The 20,615-nt window shown below is 34.6% G+C and overlaps 1 pseudogene; it reads right to left on the reverse strand.

Moving 5' to 3' along the window:
• LOC139006148 (developmental pluripotency-associated protein 2 pseudogene) overlaps positions 1 to 7,193 on the reverse strand; it is a 71,655-nt pseudogene extending 64,462 nt beyond the window's left edge.
• Between the last annotated feature and the right edge of the window lie 13,422 nt (positions 7,194 to 20,615).

The following is a 20,615-nucleotide window of genomic DNA, read 5'->3' on the forward strand; positions in this document are numbered from 1 at the left end:
CAACCATGATGCTGTGTGATCTTCACCAAAGGAACATCACTCTCCTACTCCAAGATAAGGTTTAAAAACAAAGCTCTAGCCCTAGCTGGTTTGACAGTGGATGGAGCACTGGCCTGTGGACTGAAGGGTCCAGGTTCAATTCTGGTCAAGGGCATATACCTGGTTTTCAGGGTTGATACCCAGTAGTGGGGGTGCAGGAGGCAGCCAATCAATGATTCTCTCTCATCATTGATGTTTCTATCTCTCTCACCCTCTCCCTTCCTCTCTGAAATCAATCAATATCTATATCTATATCTATATCTATATCTATATCTATATCTATATCTATATCTATATAGATATATAAAGCTCTTTTTTTTCTGCTTGGAACAATGTATCTTATAACCAGGCATGCAATATTTATTTGATAATAAAGACTAAATTCCAGAATATCATGTGAGAGTGTTTGATGAAAATTGGCATGAGGAATAACTTATTATGAGTCCAAGGAACTCAGTAATGTAATCTATAGTAAAATCATTTGGGCTTAATAACTGACAAGATGTTATATAAAGTTTCTTCAAAAGTGACTTTTGAGTTTGAAAACACTAGAATCTTTTCAAGTATATTTGATATTATTCTCTTTGAAAAAAATTATTAAATTGTTCTCATTCAAAAGAAAAGAAAATGAATACAGACTAGCATAAAGCTATAGCCCAGAAGATGATAAAAGATTATTAGTCACTTTCATATTATAATCCTATTTGAATTTTAACATGACAGCTCTTGGAGATGGATAAATATTTTCTCTTTTACATGAGACAATTGAGAATTAACAAAGTTGAGAGATGTGTCCAGCAAAATCACATAGCAAGTAGGAGGCAGAGCCAAAACACAGACCTAGGGTTTTGACTTTATAGCATTACTCTTTCTGCTGCATTAGTGGGTGTTTTAGAATATACTAGTAGACTTCATCTTGAATATTTTTGTTTTGTTTCATAGTACCCACATTTATCGAGATTTCAACTCTTGCAGTATATTAAATATAATTTTACATTTCCTTCTGAAACAATCAACCAATCTAATTAGTGTTGCTTTCCTAAGAAAGAATGAAGATACTACGCAAAATCCAAGTCTTTGTCTTTCCAGTGATGACTTTTCTTGAAATGATCCAAAATAAAAGGAAAGGGGAGATGAAGCATGTACGACCCTAGAGGTTCATTTATCCCACTCTAATATAGTATAGAAATTATCATCTTATCTTAAAAAGAAGATAATTAAAATATAAAAATTTAAACTGAATAGGAAATATATTCAATGATTGCAAAAACAGTAAGAATGTCAGGTTTTTGTAACTAAGACTAGAAGTGATTATATGCACATGTGCACTGGCAGTGTAACTTGGGGTGGATTTTAAGGAAAGTAAACATTCTAATAATGTGGAAGTCTTGAAGAAAGACTAGGGATGTAGTATGGATTGCCCAATAGTTGTAAGAAAAATATCAAAAACATAACAGTTGGTATGGGAGAAGAGATGGAGGGGAACCTATAACTATGCAAAGAAATTCCAGAAGATGTAGAATCCCAAATGACAGAAAACAGTAGCAAAATGTAGCTACTTTAACTGCCTGAAGGGAGAGCTTAAAAGCTGAGCATAAAGATGATCACTGCAAGGAAACTTGCAATAGAACTAACAATTAAAAACTTGCTTAATTTTATTTTTCAATTAGAGTTTACATTCAATATTATTCTGCATTAATTTCAGGTGTACAGCACACTGGTTAGACAATTATATACTTTATAAAGTAATCCCCTTGATAAGTCTAGGACCTACCTGGCACCATACATAGTTATTACAATATTATTGACTATATTTCCTATGCTGTACTTTACATCCCTGTGACTATTTTGCAGCTACCAATTTGTACTTCTCAATCCCTTTATCCTTTTCACCCAGTCCCCCCATCTTCTGCCCTTCTGGCAGCCATGTCTGCTCTCTGCATCTAAGAGTCCACCTCTATCCTATCTGTCTACTTTAACAGATAAAAACTTACATAGACTTAATTTTTATGAGAATGATGAAAAAGTAAAAATATAGAAAAGAATAACTCAAAAAGTGAATGAAATAGAAGGGTAGTTTTAGAAATTTTATTCCGACACTCTAATTTGAAAGTAGACATTTAAGAAAAACAATTTTATATAGATGCATTGTTAGAAAGAAATAAACTGCATAATGCAAACACATTTTTACCTTCTCCACTACATCATTGTTTAATGTGAAACCAAATGTAGAGCCAGTAATGGACTCACACTGTGACGAAAGGGAGAACCAGATAGCAAGGGTGACGCTCTGAAAAGCGCCCTTTTTAAGGCTCCCTACAACATTTTCTATCAATGTACAAACATAAAATTTGTAAAACTGTATCTCTGTTAATACTTGCATTGTCATTTTTTCCAGACAGTTGGGCAACAGAGATGTCATTTGATCCATGCTTAAGTTCTTGAGAGAACCAGAAACATAATGGGCTCCAGCACACCTTAAACTGCTGGCATCATGAGCACTTCCTGCCTAATTCTGTTGGACAACAGAGACAAAGCAAGCCCTGTAATTACATCCCAGCCTGATCTATGCTTGCAGTCATGTAATTAATACTTCCTCTGTAAAGCAGTGGAATAATTTAAAGAGCAGATATTTTTCAACCATGGTCTGAAAAAAAGAAAAAAAGACCTCTAACAGGAGAATGCATGTGCGTTTTAGCTATGTGCAGACACTTCTGGGATTCCATTTGCTAAGAGAAATTGTAACTAGATTCTCAGAGCTTCCATTGTACCAGGAGATGAAAACGATACTTCCTTCCTGCTCACGGCTATAGTGGGGGGTAGACTAGAGAGTGACTGGAGCCTATATTTATTCCATGAGGGTTTATGAAAATGGTAAACATAATCTCAGTTCCTGGCTACCTGAGCCACCCTAGTATGGTGCCAACCACATTTGCGGAGCCTCAGACAGGAAATCGGTGCAGAAATCTGGATCCAGAGGTTAGACCTTAACTTACACAGCAGAAATAAAACACTGCACTCCAACAAATCTATACTGACTTCCCAATCCATTCATAGTTTCCAGTGCCCATTTGTAGAGAGGTATTCACAATTGTGAATGTAGATCCCACAGAAATAAGACACAGCAAATTGTTTTGTAACACAAAAGTAAAGGAAGGTAAGAGTGAAATGTTAACTAACAATATAGATTTTACCAATAAGCTCCCTTTTCAACGATTCTTGCTATTTTAAATGATTTCTCATTATTTTCTTTAAAATGATTTGCATACATGCCCAGAAAAAATTCTATATTTTCAAAGTCCTTCTCCATCCCCATCCAAATACAAAATACATTTCATCTTTGTCTACTTTTTTTCAACTCTTTTTATTTAATATTTATATTACACGGAGTGGCTCCAGGGCACACATAGGAGAAATGAGAAGGCTGTTTCCACTTCCGCTTGGGAAGGCTGTTCCCAAGTCCCTCTCTCCCTTGACTCTTTATAGCACTAAACAATCATTCTTGACAGCAATAACATCTCCAACAAGAGGTCTCCCCTAGTCACTTCTGCTTCCCTATCACATCATCTTGTTTATACCCTATATAATACCTCACAATTTCTGAACATTTTGTTTATTAATTCATCTGGGCTTCCATAAAAAAATACTATAAACTGGGTGACTTAAAAAATAGAATTTTTTTTCTCAGAGTTTGTGAGTCTGGGAAGTGCAAAATCAAGGTGCAGATAAATTTTGGGATTTTTTGTGACAACGTTCTACCTGACTTGCTGCTTTCTGGCTGTATCTTCACTTCCTTTTCTTATAAGATGACTAATTCTATTACAAGAACCCTACCCTCATGATCTAGTTTAATCCTAATTACCTTCCAAAGGCCCATCTCCAAATACCATCACATTGGGGGGTTGGGGCTTTAACACATGAATTTTGGTGGGACATAAACATTCAGTCCATAGCATTCCAGATTTGGGTCCCCTCAACAGAGTAGAAACAACAGCAAAAACAAATTGCTTGATTATTTAACTAGGTTACCCTATAGCTCTCATAGAGGTCATCTGTTTTGTTGTAGTAACAGCATGTAGTTCTCAACTATTAGTAACTAATATTCATCTACAGAGCAACCTCACATGCATCTTCATTCTGGTGGCTTGACTGGTTTCATTTTATATTTATAAACTCAATTGATTGGCTCATAAATTATAAAAACTCTTAATTCTAATCTTAATTATAAAAACTCTTAATCCCAAGAAAAACATCAAAATTTAAAGATAATATATGACTCTGTATGAATATTTAAAAGCAATAAACCAGATTTCCATTCTGTGAAAAACAAGGTAAAATTCTTAAAAGAATAGAATGATTGATAGGATGCATCCAAACACACCACTTTTTTGGCACAGTGATTCCAAGCTCACGTATAAATAGTCCCCTATTCTTCAGACAAGCCTATAGGAAAGGGAGGTCTCTCTCTATTGAAGGTCACTTCACTTTTACACTAGAAAAGAGCAAATAGGGATTTTTAAATACACTTTTGGCTTACATACTCTAAAATTATTAAATTTCAGATATGTTCCAATTTGCAAGAACTGGAAACAAAATATAGGCCAATAGCCCAAGTCCAAGTAGATTCATTTTCCAGAATAAAAAACTAAAGCATGGAAATGGATAGAAAACTCTCATAAAAATTACCAAGAGTAAGGAATGTATGAATTGAATGGTTTATTCACCTAACTCATCATTTGTCACTTCCTTTATCAGTCTATCTCACAGATTGACTCCACTTTAAAATTATCAAAAAAAAATGTTTTAATGTGTTAGATTGACCAGAGATTGTGCCCATTGCATATTGTGAAAAGATTCATTGCATCGGCCTCATGTGTGCCATGTGAACAGATTAAAATATATAGGAGTTGGTATCGAAGTCATTCATTCACTTGACATTTTCTGGGTGGACACAAGCTATTGACAAAGCACTGTACTACCAAGTATGTACAAATACCAGTTAGGAAACAACAGGGTTAAGTGGAAATGTTTGCCCAGACATTTCTTTGAGGATTCAGAAGTTAACTTCTTTACTTTCAAAGCAAAGATAGTCCTCTCAAGTGTACAAACAACTCTCTCCAGTTAGAGAAAGAGAAACGTGCAGCCTTCAGTAGGCTCTGCAGCCAGCCTTGCAAAGACAGATTTGGATGAAAGGGCCAGGCCATGGTGTTAGGATTCTCACCAAGGCCTGAATAGGTCATCTTGTTCTTCTGCATCTCCCACTTGACTAGGTCAAACCATAGGACTACCACGGGAAATATACTTGTTCCATATCATAACATTCAATATTTTCTCTTCTCTGCATTTCCATGGCAATATTCTTTTGTTTCTCTTTCTACTTTTTAGGTCAATTTATTCAGCCTCATCTATAGCATATTCTTGAGTTCACTTTTTAAATACTGAGCTTCCCCACTCTAAGAATCCCATCATGTAGGCCAGATCTCCAGTCTGTATATCTCCTCTGAGTTCCAGGTACAAATATGCAACTTACTGGACAGCACCTTTGGCATGTCCTGTAGATACCTCAAAATCAAGTATAACAAAAAGCAAAGTCATAGTCTGTACCTTCAGAGCCTGCTAACTCCTCTATTTCCCCTGTTTTGTCAATATCACCACCAACCACTCAGAAAAACACTAACTTGAAATCTGAGAGAACCTGGACTTGTTTCCTTAATTTTCCAAAGAGAGGTCAGGTACTACGGATTGTAACTTCTTCTTCATGCCCCAGAGGCCTTGGTTTAACTCTCACTGCTATTTTTTTTAATCTATTTTTTGAAACAATATCTGTTTGCCATCAATTACTTGTCAGAGATTATGCTTACTGAATAATTTTTCAAAAGTATCTCTACTGGGCGAAACAGAGAAGCAAATGTGGAATCACATAATAACTTTACTTTAAGTGGTATTTGTTTCTTAAACTCTCACTAGCCTTCAATTTTTTCCTTGACATTGCCACAGTCTTCTCATCATGACCTTCTCCAACCTAGGCAAAAATCTTCAATCATCCCTTATAATCTGTAAATTAGCAATAGAGTTCAGAAAGGGATGTAAGTGAAATGACTATAAATTCCCAACAATGAATTTAAATTTTATTTTAAAAAACTAAGGTGCAAGTGAATTGAAGTTCCTTTGGGACTTAAGCTTTGAAAACAGAAGAGCCGGGATGTCAAAGCTGTTTGTGAAGCAATGTCAGAAAATAGGGAGATTGGAGTGGGCCAAAAGCAGGAAAGCTGAGTCAGAGTAAAAATAAGTAAGCAATGCCGGAAAGCAGCAAAGCAGCCCTCTGGGGGGAATCGGAGACTTAGAATTATTGCATCTGACAAAGAAATAAGTCCAGAAAACAGGAAAATTATTCTGAGGGGCCAGAGTGACATCATCAGTGCTCAGCAGCTGCTAACGCCTTCCTTTGGGAGACTGGTAATCTGCCCACTATGCATGTTCCTCAATCTATTGGTAAGGGACAGGTACTGCTCAGAATTGCACTCCTCACAAAATATTCCGCACAGCCGTTATACTAAAAATAAAAAAAATAAAAAAAAGTTTTGAGCCCTGGCTGGTTTGGCTCAGTGGATAGAGTGTCGGCCTGCGGACTGAAAGGTCCCAAGTTCGATTCTGGTCAAGAGCATGTACCTTGGTTGTGGGCACATCCCCAGTAGGGGGTGTGCAGGAGGCAGCTGACCGATGTTTCTCTCTCACCGATGTTTCTAACTCTCTATCCCTCTCCCTTCCTCTCTGTAAAAAAAAAATCAATAAAATATATTTTTAAAAAAGTTTTGACTGTAGAATCATAAACAGAGGTTACTGGGCTACCTAATAGGTTATATGTTCCAGTTTCCTGATTGCTGGCTAAAGTAAGAAGACAAACACGGGTTCTTGGAGCTCTAAGTATCCTTAAACCCTTAAAATAAGTATCTGCACCTTCTATAAGTCATTTGGTATTATAGTGACACTAGAGGCCTATTGCATGAAGAGATTAGTGCAATAGGCCTTTCCTGCTCCTGGCTGCCAGCACAGGTTTTCCTCCGGCACCTGGGACCCAGGCCTTCGCTCTGGCCGGAACCGCCTTTGGTCTTCCGTCTTCGCTGCTCCAGCCGGAGCCACCTTCGGTCTTCCATCTTCGCTGCTCTGGCTTGCCTTCAGTCTTCCCCCTTTGCCACTTGGAGCCTACGTATGCAAATTAACCGCCATCTTCATTGGTGGTTAATTTGCATATTGTGCCAATTAGCCAATGGGAAGCGTAGTGAAGGTACGGTCAATTACCATGTTTGTCTATTATTAGATAGGATTATATTTTCCTCCTCCATTAGGTATAAGTTGTATTATGCCAGAGACTTCATATTCATATCAACACAGACTGAGAACAATTCTTTTTACAATGAAGGTCCTTAGAAAGGGTATTAAAATGACAGAAAATTTGAAGTTGGAATATAAGCATTTATTTTACAGATAATAATGAACAGAATTTATGTAGAGAAATAGGCAAAATTCATTTGACAACTTGGTAATTCTATGAAAAGAATCAAAATTGCTGGGAATATTTAGGTCTACATGAGATAAACTGAGTAATAAAGACTCACATGTAAACTTATTTCATCAACTGCCTTTCTGACTCATTAAAGGAAGCCTGAGTTTCAAAGCCTAAAAAACTTCTAAGTAGCTTGAGAGATTCAACACTTTTACTTTGGCTATTTGCTTTCTTTAAAACTTAACCATATTTGATGTTAAATAGCTTTATGAAGACCTCTGGATTTGGACATGGACCAGATTTGCAAGTTTGCCTTTAATTCAAGTTTATCTCTCTCCAAATAAGACTTGTAATATAAGTCAAAGTTTGCATTTATTAGAAATCTTTTGGTGGCAGTGAAGAATACTCAATAAGAACGACTTTTAAGGGAGCCTTTTTATTGGAAAGATATTGGGATCTCTTGCAGAACAACCAAGCCATAAGTAAAGTAGAGAACCAAGAATTCAAATAATGTGAATGCCATCAGGACTATCCATTTCTCTCCTACTTAATAGCTCTCCCTCTCTCTCTCTCCTCATCTCCCTCCATTTCATTCTTCTCTCGTTTTCTCTTTTTTTTTCCTACTGCCCCTTTCCTTACCCACTCCCCAGACAATTCACTTTGCATTTCTAGCCAATAAGGCATGGAAAGTGTCTATTTACTACTGTTTATCTTTTTATATATTAAAACTTTTGCCACAATAAATGCACGTGGTAACAAGAAAATACTACATAAAGAATGCACTGGCCAATTCTAACCATATACCCATAACTAGACCAACCAGAGGCCAAGGGAATGAGGTATCATAACTTTTCCAGTTTAAAATTAATAAACTATTATGCAGTAAATGGCATCTCTAGGACAATGAAGTGGGGTAAGGTACTGTTTCCAGCTGAAAAGCCAGGGCTACTGGGTAGAGAAAAGTTATATGTTTCAGAAAGAAAGTATTTATCAGATATTTGTCCCATTAATGTATTTTAAAAAACAGAGTTTTTTAAGAATTAAATGTGGCACCCACATGTTCAGATGTCACATACATTGGTATGCAGTGACTTGAGCATAACTTTCAACAGTCTCTTGTGTGAATCAAGTCCAGGCTGCTTAACGGCACTTTTGTCCTGCTTCATTTCCATTGTTATTTATTTAATGTTCATTAAACAGTGGTATTTAACTTCTTTATGTAATTTTTGTCAAAAAATTTAAAAAGTAGCTGTTTTCTTTAAAATAGATAGGATGTTTACACTATTAAATTTAAATTGAGCTTTAGGAATGAGAATGATCTTTATTTATTGTTTAGAACAGTGCTTCAAAGGAGTAATAATATTGTAATGCACATATTACCACTACATAATATGATAATGGCCTCATTTAAGAATAATTTTTAAAGCACAGTCAAGTTAAACTTCCATCCAAATTCTGTAGAATTTGTACTAATCATTTTGTTAGATTCTGTAAATAAAATAATATATATAGGAATAAGAAGTTTTAAAAATACATAGAAAAGAATATTATATTTATCTATCATATTAACATGAATTTTTGCATAATCATTATAATCCCAAAATATTCAAAAATTAAATAAAGCATCATATAAAAACAAGGGTTATAAACAAATAAAATATTGAGTTAGAAGTATATCCTATTGTGTTCATGAAGCTCACACTCAAAAATTATACTGTTTTCAATAATTTTCCTTCATTATCATGAATGAGGAAGAGAAATCTATTTAGTTCAACTCCATGGACTCCTAAGTGGAATTTTTGAAAAAAAAAAAAGTCATGAAATCCTTTGATTCTGTATCAGAAGAAAACTCCTTTCTCCTTTCAGACTCCATCTCAAGCTGATCTACTTAAGAAGAAAAGAAAAGGTGATTCAGAATGAAGCAGGAGTTTTCTGCATAGGTCTTTTTCCACTATCTTTTAGACAGAGTCCAGTTCAAGGACTGTTGGTTGATTCCTAACATAGTACAATGATTAAAGACCTCCATTCAAGCTGCCCACTGCATGCTCTGCAGACACCTTTGCTTAATAGAATTGAAAACACTGCCAATCAAAAGGATCTTTCCAAAAGCTAAACTACAGGCTTAAAGAGTTTTAACTTCTCAATCTTCTTTATCAAACTTTATAAGGAATAGGAGGCATAGATGTGCAAAAGAAAACCTCCCTGCCATCGTCAAAACATGTCAGAGTGTATTATTGAAATATTAAGATATAAAAGATTATGATAATGAAGTAGATACATAGGCAGATGATGATGATATAGATCAGTGATTCCCAAAGTGGGCGCTACCGCCCCCTGGTGGGCGCTGCAGCGATCCAGGGGGGCGGTGATGGCCACAGGTGTATTTGTTTTAACTTTTTTTGTATTACCTTTCTATTCTGAGTTCAATAAATAGTTTCATAATTTCAAACTTCAATGTTTCTAATTTACACCTTTCTTTACTATATTTTACGAAAAAGGTAGAAACATTAATACATATATCTTTCTGTTTAATTGCTATTAAAATTTTTAAAAAATTAATTTCCAGGGGGCGCTGAGTAATATTTTTTCTGGAAAGGGGGCGGTAGGCCAAATAAGTTTGGGAACCACTGATATAGATAGATGATAGATGATAGATAGGTAGGTAGATAGATAGATAGATAGATAGATAGATAGATAGATAATTGTAGCAAAAAAATAAGAAAGGCAAACAAATTGTAGGGAAGAAAGGTGAAAACAAAGTTCATTGAGGAGAATATGAAAATAAGGGAGAATATAGTGTGCAGATTAAGGCAAAGTAGTATTACTCACAAGCCAGGGCTTGGTACACTAGTCCAGGTCATAAATGCCATGAGGAAAGAACAAGAGTAAATTATATATAATTTAGCTTGTTATTGGTTAAGAATAAAAAGTATTGGCTTTTTAAAATCATTATATTATCCATCTCTTGTGGGGAGGTTTAGTTTAGTTTTTAGTATCCAGCGAACCCTCTTTAAGTAGATAAACTTATGAAGTTTAAGCCATTATCTTGTCAGTTATAGTCTGTGTCATTGTAATGCACATAGGACTATGAAATAAGAAGAAAGACTAAAATGAGTTAAGTTTAAAATGTGAACATGAATTATGATTTTCTTTTTTCAAGTGAAATCTTGATGAGTAAGTGTCAAAACACTACATTGAAATACATGGAAAACTGTCAAATTAAAAGAAAATTGGTATAGTAAATGGAGAAAATAGACTATGGTATGAATAATTCTGGGAAGAATAAAAAGCAATGAGGATAAGTTTCAACAGGTCATCCACTTAATTTTAACAACAGTAAGAAAAATGATCAGAAAATGTATTGGGAATAAGGAGATTTCTTTTAAGGTTTCTATGATGGCTCTCTTGAGAAATAGTTTTAAATTTGTATATATGACTTTGTTTAATGGGTGTTGACCAACTTCTAGGGAACAAATTCTCACTCACAGAGATCAATTAATTTTACCAGGCAATTAAATCTTGCTTTTACCACAAAAGATTATTTTCTAAGTCCCTCTATTTGTGCTAATTTATTTGTCATATATGACTGCAGATTTGAACCTAACAGAGTTTTGTTTTGTTTTAATCTTCTAATAACATCTATTTCCTTAGCATTTGGGAGTGGCACTTAGCAGTGTTAAGCACAGTTTTTGCTATTTTTAACAGAATATTTTCTGCCGGCAAATTTTCTTAAGGATGAAGTAAAGTGTTCATTAGTTTTCAACTTTAAAATATTTATCCCTGATTATATATATATATATATATATATTGCTGCATTTGAGAGAAAAGGTGGTTATATATAAATCCCTAACAATTCACTGTTACATATGATGCTGGTCAGATAAGGCACTTTATTTTTTAAAGTCCAAAAGCATATACACATAATACTGTGTCTTGATTGCCCATCCTAGGCTGAATTTTGTTTCATTTTTATAGATGAGAGACTCACAAAATCCCTTTCAATAATTACTTCCTGAGAAACCCAGCCTTGCACATCCATGATTTAAGTGCTTAGTCAAATCATTTCCTCTAATATGAAGAACGGCTGAAGGCAATGAAATCCAGCTTAGCAATTCTACCTTTCATAGGAGTCAACATTCTAAATGTATTTGTGACATTAAGAAAGGAAATAGAGACTATCAATCAGACTTTCAGATCCTGTTTTAATCAGAACACATTCAGGAAACAGTCTGAAAAGCCAGAACTTTCAATGCCCCTGTTCAAGAAGTTTTTCCTAACTGATTTGCAGCCCACAGATGAAGAACAAATACTCGTGAAGCTTTCCATTTAATTTGGTATAAGTTCATAAAACAAATTGCCCAGATAATTTGACATGTCTTCAATTCTACACTACATTTTCCATAGATGTAAACCAGATTTATAACTTAGAAGTGCAGCAATAAATGAGCCTAACTTGTAATACACCTGTGCCAAGTCTTATGTCAAAGTGAAATAAAAAATGAGACTGACCACTTTGAGTAATCAAATCTGTCAGTTCAGTTAACTCCTTCTAGAGCATTGATGAGAAACACTAAGCTCTGAAAAAAGAGGTTAATTATTTCTACTTGTACAAATATACACAAGCAAGAAATAGATGTTTTACATTCCCAAAAAAATAAACATATCATCTTAATCCTGCAAATGATTTTTTTTCTGTTAATCCTCCCCTGCCACCCCTTTTGGAGAATTTAAAACTCACACATGGAAACTACTATCTTGAAGCTAAATTTCCATTTTCATTTGAGGAGTTTTTCCAGCTTAAATCAGAGTTGGCAATTATGCTTTTCTGGACTGGACCATCTGGTCACCATTTGTCTCGTCCCTGAAACAATATAAAGGAAATATCAGGTGGTTTTTTTAGGCACATCTGTTAGTCCTATGATAACTAAATATATCCAGTTATTATAAGCCAAAGCTCAAACCTAAAGGTGTCCTCTAATTGAATTCTTCCTCTTCATGGTCAAGAAAGGGGAAGAACATTAATGATAATACAATGAGCAAAGCAGAATTTCCATCTGCAAAGACTTTCCTAAGTCTACATACTTCTTCAGGCTATTTGCCAAGTCAATGATCCAGAGAAAGTAGGTTTAAATAATACCCGATTCCAGGAATGGGAAAGGTAGATGTACAGATATGTGGAGATCAATTGCTATTAGTAATATTTTTCCAGGATTAAAAAACAAAACAAAAAAACGAAAGGCTTGTTTATTTTAGAGGAATAAACTATTTTTCCCAAAAAATTTCTGCTGGTATTTGTATTCAAATAAATTATTTTACTCTCCATTACAAAAGTATCCAATTTTCTCAAAACAAATTTATTATCTTCGCTCTGCTTTTCAAACTCTGCTTATCTGAGTAATAGAAACATAATTTTTCATTTAGCCAAACTAGAAACCAGATAATCATTCCTGGTTTTTTCCCTCCCTTTCCTTCAAATCTAATTAGTGATGAGGACCTAATAGCTCTAACTGTTAAATATTTCTCAAAACTATTATTTTCTCTTTTATTACAATTGCTACTCACTTTTTCTCTAGCTTAAATGCTCATTCCTTTCCAGTTCACCTTTGAAGATTCTATCAGAGATATTTCCAAAGGCAAAACCAATCATGTCTGTCTCCCTCTAAAGATCTTTAAATAACTCCCCAATACCTACTAGTAAACACTAAAGTACAAATTCCTTTGTGTAGCATACATAAAACCTTTCAAACACCTTTCTTTATCTCATCTCCTACCACTTTCTGCAACTCTGCAGAGCTTATGCTGTGGTTTCAAAACAATCCATGCCCTTTTATGATCTGGCCTGTTGCACATTTTCTTCTGCCTGGAATAATTCCTCTATTGATTTATTGAGAACTTAGTCATAGTTAGATTGAAATCCAGTATGAATTCTGAAATCTCCCTTTACTCTTCCCGCCACAAGACTTCCATCCATTTCTATATGATGTATGCATCCCTATGTTCATTGCAGCATTATTCATGGTGGCCAGTGCACAGCAACGACAGAAGTGTCCTTCAATAGATGGTTAGATAAAGAAGATGTGGTACATATATACAGTAGAATACTACTCGGCCATAAGAAAAGATGAAATACTGCCATTTGCAAAAACACGGATGGATCTTGAGAATACCAGGCTAAGAGGAATGCCAGGTGGAAATAATCAAGAACCGTATGATTTCACTCATATGTGGTATATAAAACGGAAAGAAACAAATAAGAAAATCAAACAAACAAAAACTCACAGACACAGATAACGGTATGGTAGTTACCAGAGGGAAGGGGTAGTAAAGGGTAAAGGACTTCAAATCTATGGTAACGGAAGATCTTTGATTTGGGGGGGTGGGCACACAATGGAATCTGTATCATAGAATTGAATGTATAAAACTACACTAAACTAGTAAACAGAATCTTTCTGGGGGGGAATCATATAGCACTAAGCTCTATTGTATCTGCCTTCTCCAACTGCCCGAGCTCCTGAAGAGTGGAAACTATGTGTTTTTCCTCTTCAGTGTCCTTATACCCAGCTGTCAATAGACACTAAGTAACTGTTCATAAGGTAAATGAACAAAGCAATGAACGAATGATAGATATGTAACTGTCTGAGGGAGCAAAATCTCTTTCAACTCTGGTCAACATTATGAATTTTTAACTTAGTATAAGTAAAATTGAAGAATAAGACCACTTCTGACAAATTATTAAAGTGCATTAGGTATCTTTTGAAGTTGAGTTCATGAATCCATAGAGTAAAATAGTCCCACTGATTTTTAATTGGCATAATTTTTTCCTTAGTTTTCTCTTTTAATTTGTTTGCTTTCTCTGTTGGCTTTAAAATTCAGTGTTAGATATAACTGCAAATATCTTTCATTTTTTTATAATTTATGCAAGGGAATTACATGCCATTAAGCACTAAATAATCTTTCCATGCTAATTTAAGAGTGCATATTTGGAAACAGAACCACAGGGGGAAAACTTGAATATTCTCCACTTTTATTTTGACTTCCTTAATTTCAGAACATCCCACCACCCTTCCTCTCCTGCCACCAATTTTTTTGCCATGCTTTTGCTTTTGTTCTATGCAATCGGAAGAATAAAAATGTTTTTCTTTACAGAGCAACAAGTGGCATAAATATACATAAACTTTTTTAGGAAAAAAGAATTCACATAAATTATTTTGAAAAAATTATTGTAATCTAAAGTGCTCATTAGGAGAAAGGCTATTTGGAAAAAAATGGTACTTTTTTTCTAAGATCGTATTTTTTTTAAAAAATTAATGTTGACTGAGGCCTTATTCAGGCACATATCTCATTAACTTGAATAAGGGTGGTTAGCCCTCAGGGGAACTCTGTTACCTTCTTCGATTTCTTTTGCCATGTAGAGGCCTCCTATAAAAACCACTCACTGACCTGGACTATTTTAACTCACATAGAAATTACTCAAACTTCAGAATTGCATCGCACAAGAATGGAGGTAGTTTTTCATCCTAAATTACATGTAGTTCATTCTTTTCTCTAGCATGCAGGTTTGAAGTTATACTGACATCACCATATACAAATATTTTTCATCCCTTTTGCTTTGATTTTAACATTTACTATTATGCCTACTTTTTTGACAAAACATATATTTATTCTTTGAAATTATTAACTGTTTAATCACGTTCTTGAAAATGAGGAGCAGTCAGGTTTTTACTCTGTTTATTTTTTTTTTTTCATTTTTGTTAGTGTTTCTTCGATGGCAACTCACTCCAACCAATTCTCCTCAAAACTAGTGCACTGTTTCTAATCCGAATGCACATTAGAACTCCAAATCCACTCTTACTGGTGGCAAGATTGATTCTTGTTCACTCTCTCACCTCACATATGAAGGTTATTACAAAGTTGATGAGGGTAATCAAGTCATACTGGAAAGAATGTTTTGGACCGTGAATATGCAGCTGCAGTGAGGAGATATTTTGGCACTTCTAGCATTATAAAAGTTAGAATGATTAATAAGATGAAGCATGGAATTGATCTATTGAGAATACTGTATTCCCTTCATGGTTATTAAAAATGTGTGAAGCGCATTAAAATAGATGTAGATTATTTGTTACAAAAGAGATTCACGATTCAATGTTATCACCTTTAGAAACTTATGTGGGGTTTTATTCAGTTTACAAAACATTAGAAGTTGTAACTTACATGCTTAGATAAGTGTTTTTAAATAATGCCGTATCTTAAGCGGTTGTGTCATAAAAGTATATATTCCAAATTGTCTAAATTGTACAGCAAAGCCAACACATGCTTATTTCTGTTTCCTCATGACATTCTACTAAAATAATGAAGTGGATTTAGCTGTCAACTGGTGGAGACACACTAGTTGACAAGCCCATAAGTTTCTAATCAGATATTTAGTCACTCATTCTTACATATTTATGGGCAGCCAAGGATCCCCAGATATTTGAAGAAAGCCTCTAACATGAAAGACAGAGACGAGACCAAATAAGCAGAAAAAGCAAATTTGAAGAAAATAGAGTGATGGGAGTAGAAGTAAACACTCTGTGCGCATCTGTGTTTAACATTGCCTCCCAGAGAAAGGAAATTATGCTTAAAAATAAATAAATATTTAAAAATTTTTAATGAATTTTTTAAAGCTAGAAATGACTAAGCTCAGAAAGGAAGGCATGTCAAAAGCCAAGCTATGCCAAAAACTAGGCCCCTGTGCAAACTTTTGAATGCAATGAAAAAGTAATAATAAGTAATAAATAAATGTCCAGACAAGTAAAGAAAATATGTGGGAATTAGAAATATGGTTGCAGAAATTGAGAGAAAAATCAATGATGAAATATTGAATTTTAACTTAAGAAAATGTTTGAAAAGTTAGAATAAAGTCTAAGAATAGAAAATTAAGTAGGAAGAAATAAGGAGAGTACCTATCTTAGGGATTCATTATCTGAATAACAGAAAAAAAGAGAACAAAAGTAGTTATGGTAAGAAGGTTATCGAGGAAATAATTTAACAAAATGTTCCAACACTGAAGTTCAGAGTGAAAAGTCCATGGAATGTCTAACACAGTAGGGAAAAATAAAAGCCCCATATCAATGCATACCACTTTAAAATGTTCAACACAGGAACAAAACTTTCACAGAGATAAAAATCAGAATGGCATCAACGTTGTAAGCAGCAACACTAGACAAACAAACAAACCGATAAGTAAAACAATGACCTCAAAATTATGAATGAATGTTACTGCTATCCTACTTATTTACAGCCACCAAATGCAATACAGAGTGAGAGTGGAATGAAGACATTTCATATTTACAAAATACCACAAACTTGGTCTACCGTGAGCTCTTTTTCAGGAAATTAATAGAAAACATGTCACCAAAATGAGAGTGTAAACCAAGAAGAAGACAAACATAAACCTACACAGAAGAGATCCAACACAAGTGTAAGGCAACAGGAATTTCCAGGATCGTTGTGAAGGGAAATCCCAAAAAATAATAGTTTGCAAAAGACCAATAAAGCAGTAATTCCAGAGGAGATCAGAAGGATATCTCCAAGAATGCAGAATTCATAGAAATACCTATATGTTTAAAATATTGAGAAGACATTTACACTTTGTGGAGTTTGGAAATGAATCAGACACATACACATGCACACACACACTCACACACTCACTTTTAATTCAAAGGCAAACCCTTAAAAAAGTATACAAGAAACTAAATACAAACATAATAACTTAGATGGCTTAGCGGTGAAAAATATTTATACACAATAATATAAAAATCAGTTATTGGTCAAACAACCAAAATGAATATACTGAGAATGGGAGAAAAGAGTGAAAAGAAATAAATGTTCATCTTTCACTGTAATAAGTGAATACATAATGTCTAAAACTGAAAAAGTATAGCTATATTAGTAAAGTAGTACAAGACTGTTTTCCAGAAACATCAGGTAAATACCCAAGAAATACATAAAAGATTTTAAATTGATTTTGGGAGAGGTAGAAAAATGAGAGGATAATAGACATTGTTTTTATTTTTTTTAAACTTGTAGAAATATTGGAATGTAAATTTGTATAAAAATAATCAATAAATATTTATGTTACTAATTATTACTATAATTATTTATTTTCAAGCAACTGTAGGAAATGATTTTATTGGGTTTTAAGCACTGAGGTCCCTTTTAAGAACTGACATGCCATATTGTAACAAGCTTGGCACAAGTTCTGGGCTTAGAGAAAGAAGCTCCCACTTAAAATTAACCAGGTCTGTAACTGTTGAATGTTGAAGTTGATGAAGTAATGGGCAATGGTAGTAATGGAAACCAGAATCTATACTAACAGTTTTTTTCAGAGGGAATTTTCTGATGCCAAGAAAAATTTGGGGGAAAATATTACAAGATATAAGTATTGAAAGAGAAAATTATAAGGTTTCGAGCAAATAGATAAATCAGCATTAATCACATCACATGTTGAGCACTTTTGCACACATCTCATGTGATGGTCTCAGAAATTGCTACCTTAACGAGGGTCGGCAAAAAGGCTTAAAAAATAAGTCTCTGTCGTCCCCATTGCCTTATAAATGTTCCAGTAAATGCCACTATTTTCTAATGGGTTCTTTCAGTCCTTATTTCATTTGACCTATGTGCACTCCTTTTCATTGTTAACCTGTTTGCTACTGTCTCATAGTTCTCCACCTACCTCTCTATTCCTCAGTCTCTTGTGCCTGTTCACTTCTTAAAGCTTGAAGTCCCTACAACTTTGTCTTTTTTTCAGTTTATTGATATGCAATACTATACTGGTTCTATTAGCTTCAGGTGTACAATACAGAGATTTGACATTTTTATACCTTAAAATGTGATCACCCCACTAATTCTAGTAATTACCTGTCACTGTGCAAACTTATCACAATATTATTGACACTATTACCTTTCACCTTTTTCATCCAACCTCCCACCCCCTCCTTTATCGTACCTATCTCTTTGGTCTCTGTTTCTATGAGTTTGTTTATATTTTGTTTTGTTTTGTTTTGCTTTGTTTGTTTTGAGTGTTTATAGATCCCACAGTATGAAGATTCGTACAACTTTGTCATTGGTCCTCTCTTCCTCTTTGTAGACATTCTCTGACATTCTCCTCCATAACTTCAGCTAAAGTAGGTATCCAAACAATTACCATACCTCCTGACTAGAGCTCTTGAGATGACAAGAATTATACACAGAATGTTTCCAATTCTCTTTGTCCTTCTGGGTTCTCTTTGGGTCATGGTTCAAAATCACCGCGATTTACATGGAAATAAAAGACCAAACCTAGGAATGATTCTAGTCTTCTCCTTCACCCTTTGCCCCACATCAGTCACCTACACCCATGTATTGTTCATCCTTCTCCTTCTCCTTGTTTGCTTCCTTTCTTCCATCAATAGCTTTCTTTTCAGATGCCTTACCTTACCAGCACTCTCACTGACAGTGGTAATATCCCCACTCCCAGTCTCATTCCTCTTTTGCATCTTGAATTCATCATCTATACCTCTATCAAAGGTACTTAACCTGAAATATAATTTGTGTCATTTTACTTAATAGCTTGAAACTTCTCAATTGCTCGCCACTACCTGTGGGTTAAAGTCCAAACCCGTTATCAGGCCTTCCATGAACAAGCCACAAACTATGTATCCCACTTACCTCTTGCTGTACCACCTACATTTTAATGATACATTCTTCCAGTTTCTGGACTACACATCTGTACTTCCATCCAGATTGCATCATTATTCTGGAATTGGACTCCCCTTTCCTTTGTTTGTTCCACACCCAATTGGGAGCATCTATAATTAAGAAGTGTTATTTTGGGGTTTTTTTCAAAATCAACTTTTCTATGAAGCCTTTTTGGAGTATCCAAGCAAATTTAACCACTTCTTCATTGCACCTTCACTTATCTCTCTGCATAACCATACTTTTTGCAAAAAAAAAAAAAATTGCATTTCCACATTGAACCATGAGCTCCTTTGGAACAGCGTTGTTCTATAATATCAATGTTTCAAAGAGTTCCTAAAGGATAGTAGGTGCTTGCCCTAGGAAACTCATAAAGTTCCAACTGTCTGCTACACGGCCAAAAATGTATTAGGAAAAGCAGCTCTAGGCAGCTGATTGCATGCAAGTTGCTATGCTTTGAATTATATGACAGTAAAACCTCTACCACGATTGAATGGTCAAATGATAAGCCATCTGTAGATTAGACACAAAAGAAGCTCTCTCCATACATTGCAGGCTGGAAAACATTAACTAAGAAAGTTGTTCTGTACTGGATGAGGAATGTATAATCCTGTTCTCTCTGCATGCTTCCCATAAAAGAAAAAAAGCTGAAGTAGACACAGTGGTAGTAGAAACAATGAAGGCAGTAGAGAGCACTGATTGATGAGTATTGTGTAGTGGCTAGAAAAGGAAGGACCTTCTGGGGAATGGCAAGTTGATAGTATGCTGCTGTATGATAATTAATGTTATTGATCCTGAAAGGGCTGCTATATACTATATACTGGACAGGGTAAATGATATTCCAATTCTTCAAGGTGCCTGGTTTTGCTTTGGATCATGGTTCAAAATGATTTCCTAAGTATAGAAAATTAAGTAGGAAGAAATAAGGAGAGTACCTATCTTAGAGATTCATTATCTGAATAACAGAAAAAGAGAACAAAAGTAGTTATGGAAAGAAGACTATCAAGGAAATAATTTAACAAAATGTTCCAAAACTGAAGTTCAAAGTGAAAAGTCCATGGAATGTCTAACAGAGTAGGGATGAGATGGCACTACATGGCATATTTTGAAAGTATTCCATGATCACAGATGACTATATAAATTTCATAGACTGGACTTAAATCATAGGTTATAAAATTCAGACTTCACAGCATTTAACTATTTCATTACCAGAGAGTTTCACAATTTGCACCTAAAAGGTAGAGAATCTATTCAATGGCAAAAATAAGATACATTAAATTCTTAACTAACATATTTCTGCATTCTAGCTTCTTTGAGGTCTTCTAGATCAAGCAAATATTTACTGCTCACCCTCAGC

This window comes from Myotis yumanensis, unplaced genomic scaffold (assembly GCF_028538775.1).
Source record: "Myotis yumanensis isolate MYYU_CA2020_CCGP unplaced genomic scaffold, mMyoYum1.0.hap1 SCAF_3, whole genome shotgun sequence".
Taxonomy (NCBI): Eukaryota; Metazoa; Chordata; class Mammalia; order Chiroptera; family Vespertilionidae; genus Myotis; species Myotis yumanensis.